This window comes from Paroedura picta, chromosome 4, assembly GCF_049243985.1.
Source record: "Paroedura picta isolate Pp20150507F chromosome 4, Ppicta_v3.0, whole genome shotgun sequence".
NCBI lineage: Eukaryota > Metazoa > Chordata > Lepidosauria > Squamata > Gekkonidae > Paroedura > Paroedura picta.
The window spans coordinates 115,559,813-115,566,944 of record NC_135372.1 but is presented as its reverse complement, the minus strand read 5'-3'; positions in this window follow the sequence as shown (position 1 = coordinate 115,566,944).

The following is a 7,132-nucleotide window of genomic DNA, read 5'->3' as shown; positions in this document are numbered from 1 at the left end:
TTTTGGTTGCGTGACATGACCTTTCCAGAAGGGGAGGTTGGGGGAGCTGACCTTTGATTAGAAATGACATCACAGGAGGTCATGTCATCCCCGGTGAGCTCCCTCCCCAGTCACTTTTCCCCAAATCTCCAAGAATTTTCTAAACCAGAGTTTAGTCCTTAAATTGATAATCCTGGAACAGTTTTATACACTGCATGTGATTCCGTGGCATCTTTGTTCTTGCCATGAGCAAACAAATTAAAGCTTTTCTCATAATACTCCATTTCCGAAAACTTTTTAATAAGAAGGTTGATAGCCAATAGTCTTAAAGGGGATCATCTATATACCGGCTTTATATAAAGAACAGTATTTAATGATACATCCATATTCTGACTCATTTACACAAATTTAAGCTGCCATTTTAGCTTCTGTGACACAAGATATTGTTGTAGTATTTGAGCATCTAAAATGAAGTTATGAGACCATATGTTTGAAAAATAACTTCCTCGAGGTACATAGCTAATAACATTTGTTTGAAATTAAGATACTGTTCAGTGCCAGTTGCTGTCACATCGGATTTTGAGATCAACAGCTTTAAAGTATAAGGTCCCCAATTATCTGTTTAACATATTGCACAATTCAGTGCTAAGCTCAATACACCCATGCTCATTTCATTGCCTTATTCACACATCATCCGGGTCGGTAGTAAACAGCAAGGTTGTGAAATGTGCAGTCTACAAGTTCACCATGATGATGACATCCCAAGTGAAGTTTGGAAAGAATTTCTTCACACTTTGGCCAGAGTGTGCATTAAATAGGACTTTGACAAAGGTAAGGAACTTGGCCACTCCCCTTTGCCTGTATATCCTATATAAACGTGGATTTTTATGGGCATAAATGAAGACAAAAGAGTTTACAAGGCAACTAAGTTTAAACTGAATTATTTTACCTTGAGACCCTCCACCATATAAAACAATACAACAAAATCATGCAACCAGCCACGTGGGTATAACATACATGGATGGTTCTCAGAATTCAATTAAAGAACTGTTTCTCACTTGCCAAACATCGTAGTAAGCCAAGTCCAACTTGTCATCAAATCCATCAAGGTAAATATGCAACTTGAAAAACAGCCCTTCTACAAGGTGATAAAAACACAATAAATCTTACCCAGGTCTGCCATGCTAACCTCCATTCAACAATGGAATCAGGAACCTTGTTTATATGTTGTAGTGAATGCGTGTACATCTGTAAAAAAGAACCAACACACCTTCACCTTACAAATGAAATAGGACTCCAGTACCTGGCTAATTATTAGGTTTCAATGACACATTGAGCTGTACATATGTTCAGTGTCACATAGAATCCTTGAATGCATGTATAAACAAAAATCAAGTGTACACTATGCAAGATTTGTACATGTGTTCACTGTCAATTGCGAATGGGGCTTTACTGGCAAGGAAGTAACTCGGGAAGGATGGGGCAATGACTACTGCTCCAGAGCATAGACAGCAAATCTTTGTCACTGTAAGCAGTGATAGAACTCACAAGTTATGATTCCAGGTTCTGAATTTCTCTAGGAATAAATTGCTTCATCTAGTCAAACTCCCCCCCCCATCATAATTAGGCATCATTAGACTGAATTTGAGTATAACTAGAAAGGTAATAATGTGATGCATACAATCTCAGGTCTGGCGTACCATGGAATAATGGTGTAATGGTGTAATTAAATTAACTGTTGTATGAGATTGTCCGAACACTGTCCACCCCACTTATAATCCTTAATTGGGAACTGTCAAAACTAGGATCTGAAAACATGGTTCATTGACCACAGTTAATCTCACCTCTGGTTTCACAGCAAGTATGAGCATAGGCATCCTGATTCAACCTTGCCTTAATTATGGCTTGGTCCCGTGTAGCCCTCACTAATTCCACAGCTCCAGAGATGCTTAGCCATAGTGAAATGAAATTAAACTAGCATTTGTCAAGGCACGCATGGATCTAAGTGCTTGCCTGCAAGCCAAATCATAGGTCTATGAACTACCATTGACCTAATATCATCATGAAGGGTATTTAACTCATAACGAGAATTACACTCCACTCAAACTATTTTGAGATAGCTGCATTTATCATCTTTCTCTGACACAAGAGTGACTACCCTTTGATCATAACTGACTGAAAATGTTGGTTCGAAAAGCAAGGGTATAAAAGGCAACACACCATTACATGTGGAAACAATCAGATCTATAATCAGATCTTCCATTCAGCGTACTCAAAATAGAACTGATTGCAACGTAGGAGCCACATAATTGCATCTTCAATGCTGGCAGACAGAGAAAGCCATAAAGGCATATTTAACAAACTTTTTCCTCCTGACACTGTCAAAAGCATCTGGTAAACATCACCCAAAGAAATGATCAGAAAGAAACTTAAATTCCTGAGAACGTATGATACGGAAGTCGTATAATCTCTAGGATATCATTTTTGTTGGCTCATTTCATCACATGGGATGCTTACACACTCTCTTTTGATAACTGTGACAAAGATGTTATATGATTTTGATACATTACTAGAAACTGGCTATTCATCTGAAGGAAATCACCGGTGGGTTGTATGACATTCCAAAGAAACATTGCATGAACTGACTGTATTTCAATTTTGTACCATTTCTACCAGGTACAAGCCAAACATATCTTCTCAACTTTCTATAGTGGATTAATTATGTATTATATAATCTTACTTTGGTCCTTGTTAATTTGTGATATGCAAGACACTGTCATCAAACTTCCACCCAATGCTACTCCATTTGCACCAGTAAACTGATGAAGCATTTTGCCATAGTGAGGTAAAACAATATATCAAGCTGGATATAAGTCACGGTGCTAGGGATGAAGTCCTCAGATTTAGAAGATGGTTCTGGGTGATTACACAGATGTAGCATTAGTGCTGTTGCCATCATGAACTTTCACCACGTGCATATAGGCAGTTTCGGAGGGGGAAAAATCAGGGTTTGAGCAGAAGCCATCCTTATGACACTATTTGTTTATGGACATTTTAGGGCATTAGTTAAGTAGTGAATCTATGTGGGCCATGCCCATGATAATAAAGGTGATAAGGATTCATATAGTGTTGATAGACACTTGTATGATTTGATTAACTGTATGGACTAAAATTGGGCAATTCTCCTAGCATCAGGACCAGTAGAATTTTTGGATCAACTGTGATACCCATATATATACTAAAGGACATCTAAAGACTTTAAGATTAATTTTTCTGGCAAGCAGCTATTTCATTTTGTATTAAAATATGACCTAGTAATCTTAAATGTGTACAGAGAATTTGATCCCATAGGTGATTATACCTGTGACACATATAATTGCTAGTGTAATTGACTTTGTGCTGATCTCTCTGGGTTTGCTCCTGCAGAACTGTGATTTCAGGGTGAGTGATTATTATGGAGGTGATCACTGTCCTTTGCAATATGTTATTCGCTTCCATTAGATTGCTTGTCTCTTGGGTGAGCTACTGCAGGGAGGGAAGACCCTGAGGCCACCAAGGTGGTCATCAGAGTTAATCTTGGCAGCAACTAATATTATGTATTCCAAGGGACTATAGGCTCCTGCTTATGGAACTTACTGTAGAAGTGATAGGAGTATTATCTAGTAGTCTGGATATTTTCAGGCCAGCCTGCACAAAATTGTCAGCAACTTCTAGGATTGTGAGAAGAAATACTTGGTTTGATAATGAGTGCTGATAATATATTAGAAGAATCAGATCTAAACTTTGTTTATTTAAATGTACTAATTTGCATGCTCAATCATCAGCTCTTATATCATTGAAGTGTGCTTTTAGAATGTTGATAAATCCAAAAAGTGGCTTGCTTTATGTAAAAGATGGAAGATCGTTATCTCTGTGATCAATAATAATAAGTCACGGACCTTCTGGACCATGATTAATAATAACCTTTCTGAAGTGTCCATCATGTATTACTCCTGGGGACCTGGGAACATCATGTTATTTCTACCTTTGTAATGACCCCTGGATCTGACTCGGAATGGATGCAGGTTGAGCTCCCTTTGATGACTTATGGCATCTGGTTCTCCTGGTGACAGTAGACTCTCTAATTAAGCATAATCTAACCTGGAAAGCCCATGGCTGCTCAGCAACTGAAATTGCTAATTTATTTCTTCATCAATTATTGTATAGCATGTGTGCAGTATAGCCAGGAGATCCTAAAAATGTCTGGCTGCCAGGTAAGAGACATTTGGAGGTGATTTACCATAACCTGCCCTCACATCACAACCCTGGTATTCCTTGGAGGTCACCCTTCCAAGTGCAAACTAGGACCAACCTTGCTTAACTTCCAAGATCTGACAGAATCAGGCTTGCCTGGGCTGTCCAGGTTGGGGTTTTGCAAAGACCCAGATGAATGCTCTTTTAAGGTTTCCTTATTCAAAAGCAGATTAGTACATACAGGTTTTTAATGCTAAAATAATTTTTCAGGTCTTGTTTGGGGCAGGCATCTATATAAGTGGAGTTTCTCTGGCCAATACACTTCTTCAGTTCCTATGACAGCTGGCAGGAGTGCCTAGCTGTGTCACGGGAACTGTCCTCAGAGTAGATTTTGCCCAGCACTCATTCAGTTCTCAGGCTTGGATTGCTGCCTTTAATTTGAGACTGAAGGTCTTCTTTTCAGTAACCCATGCTCAAGGTGGGCTGTTGCACGTTTTAAAGAAATACAGTTTTAGAAGTGCATGGGAGAAGTGTCTGGATAATAGGCTCGAATTTCTTGGCCTTTCCCTTGCAATGCTCAGGAATATGGTTTATCAAGAAGCATCAAAGTTGATTAGGATAAGGGTGATTGACATGGACTGTGCCAGCACACTAATCTGGGCAAGGTGCACATGCTCTACTTGTGCACTAGGGATCCTTCCTTCATACTTGAAACTCCTTACAACCCTTAGACACAGATATGCTTTTATGCTTGCCAGACTGAATGCCCTGCCAACAGCAGAACTAAGTGGACGATTTCAGATTGCTTCTGTGGCTGCGCATCTAGTACAATAGAGACTGTACTATTATTATTATTCTGGAGTCAATGGACTGTCCCCAGGGTTCTTTATTGTTGATGCATTTTGATCCAGAAATAACTCAATATATTGCAAAATACCTGACAATAGTGGTTTCTTTAAAATGCTGCTAAAATGAATTTTATCCTGCTGACCATATAAGAACTGTATGTGTCTGCTCATCTATTTTATCTAAATTTTATCTATTTTATCTAATATGTTGTAAGACTTTTATGAGATATACTGTCCTGGTTCTGTATTCGTCTTTTATCCTGTTGTGATCTATTGTGGTCTTTTAAAATGCTGCTAAAATGAATTTTATCCTGCTGACCACATGAGAACTGTATATCTCAACTCATTTTATCCAATGTTTTTAGACTTTTATGAGAGACTAGTCATAAAGCTCATTGCACGTATGGATGCAACAGGCACTAGAGGCCCCCTCCTCCCAGCCCACCACTGCCCCTGCTGGCACCCATGTTGCCCCACCTGCTGTTTGCTGTCGCAAGCTGGGCTCCCACTGTCTTGGCGGAAGGGGGTCTGGCAAGGCTTTCTGCTGCCCTCCCTGGCAGCGAAACTGGGCCCTCACATCATGCCTGTGTGCCGCCACTACGGAGCTGTGTTGTCCAGCAGCAGCAGTTTGGGCATGTGTGGGCAAGGCATAGAAGAGGCGGCAGCCTGGTCCTGACTGTAGCCTCGCAGTGGCAGCAGCACCGGCATCACAGGGCCACTTCCTCCAGTGCTGCTGCCTTAGCAGCGTAGCTACCGTGCAGAATGCCAGGCAGCCAGGCGCAGGTCCATCACCCTCTGTGGCCAGTGTGTGTGTGGGCATGAGGGCAGGTGAGCCACATGCAGCTGGGTGGTGGGGGCCAGCACTCTAGGGCCAGTCCAATCCAGGGTAAGCTGGATTGGCCCATATGACTGGCCTGGATAGACCTGCACAGTGTCCACCCTGGAGCCAGTTTCTCTTTTATTTATAGAGCCAATGGTTAAGACATGTACTTTTATTGTTCAGCATTTTCCTTTTGCTTGTTTTGTCGTGTTTTGTAACACTTGCTTTATCCTGTTGTGATCTACTGGTTTTATGCTCAAGACCTTTGGGTCATATAAAGGCAAGGAAAAAGTACCTACGGATACATGCACACACATGCACATTTTGCAGGTGTTCCTGAACACTCAACCCATTGAGTATCTGAGTGTTTACTGAGTATGCTTGTAAAAATGCAGGCAGTGGATGCTTGTCCATCATTAATGAAAACTGGCAGGTATCTTTGGTCCTTTAGGCCAGATCAGCAATATTGCAGCCATTGCCAGGTGTGCTGAGAAATTCAGCAAAAATGTAGTCATTGTTCAGACATACTTTGATCAAACTCATATGTTGGTCAAGCAACTCTCGCTGGATAACCTAAACGGTCTTTGCTCTGCATTTGACTCAATGCCATACTGATCAGTCCTGTCTGTACAAGAGGTGCTCATGAGGGTCATGGACAAGTCATGTTTTTTTTAAAATGATTATTGTATTGTAGCTTGCAACAACTTCTGTACCTGCACAGTTATGGACCACATTTTCTTGATCACTGAAGAGGAAGGCATATATTTCCTCAGGATCACGCTTAGGTCAGTGTTGCACAGAGAATCACCAACACTGTACCCTCCCTTAGTGGCTGCGCAGATTTATTTAAATGACCTACAGGGTACCTGCTTTTCACATCTGTGCAGTTATTAGTATGCAGCATGCTGGGATGTATGTAAAACTGGTTGTGAGAACTGCAAATTGTACTTTATTTTTGCTGATGATAAAGCACCAGAACCTGAGTGTGTGGTGCCCACACGATAGTAAACAGATTCCAAGACTTATTCAAACACTAAAGCAAAATTTAAAAACATATGACATTGGAGGAGGGGGGGCTATCATTTCAACAAGGCAGTGTGAGAATGTGCATAGACCACATTTCTCTAATGAGGATGCTTTTAAATGATGTGGCAAATAGCAGTTGGGAGAGAATGGTCGGAAGCTGTGGCAAAACCTTATGAGCTCATACGTGTAATTCCCCCCACATAAACACACACACACACAAACATAA